The sequence below is a fragment of the Brassica oleracea genome, chromosome C8 (assembly GCF_000695525.1).
Source record: "Brassica oleracea var. oleracea cultivar TO1000 chromosome C8, BOL, whole genome shotgun sequence".
NCBI lineage: Eukaryota > Viridiplantae > Streptophyta > Magnoliopsida > Brassicales > Brassicaceae > Brassica > Brassica oleracea.
Genome location: NC_027755.1, coordinates 12397289 through 12397971, shown reverse-complemented (window position 1 = coordinate 12397971; position 683 = coordinate 12397289).

The window sequence follows — 683 nt, the reverse complement described above, 5'->3', positions numbered from 1 at the left end:
ACCTCATCGAACCATCACCTTTGGACCCGTTTGACTCTTTTCGTGAACCTGACCGGTATCGGCCCGCCTTGTCAACTCTCTCTGATGCAAGTGAACCAGACCGAGCCGTTCTTTTACTTGGAGAGCCCCGACGGAGGATCTCAAACTTACGACTTGAACTACCCAACGGTGCACTTCTCCTGATGTCGAGTCTCTTGTGCTTCGCCTTCTTTTTCTCATCACCATTAGCACGCCCAGCGTTCAATAACGCGTCTCCTTCCATCTCCATGAGCTCATCGCCCAATAGATCATCCTCATTAGCATCCGTATCCATTAAGCCGATGTCCTGTTGATCGACAAGGCCAATATCACTTAAAGCTCCGATAATCTGATCATCGACGGGGCTTTTTGCTTGTGGAGAAAACGTGAGAAGCCTTGCATCTGGAACTTCGTCAACCCTGCCCCGAACTGTCACATTTTCTGAAGATCTCACTCGTGACGGAGTGACAATTGCACTAGCCAGCTTCCTAGTACCAGATGTGTTCTCTTTATTTTCCTCCCTACTCGAGAGATCATTACCGGAGATCAAAGGATCGTGAGATCCCGCGCCTAAGAAATGTTCATATGGAACAATCTCGTTCCTCTTGTTAGCCACCCCATTACCATTCTGCTCAGAATCTGTTGCATTATTGAGTTTTGGTTTA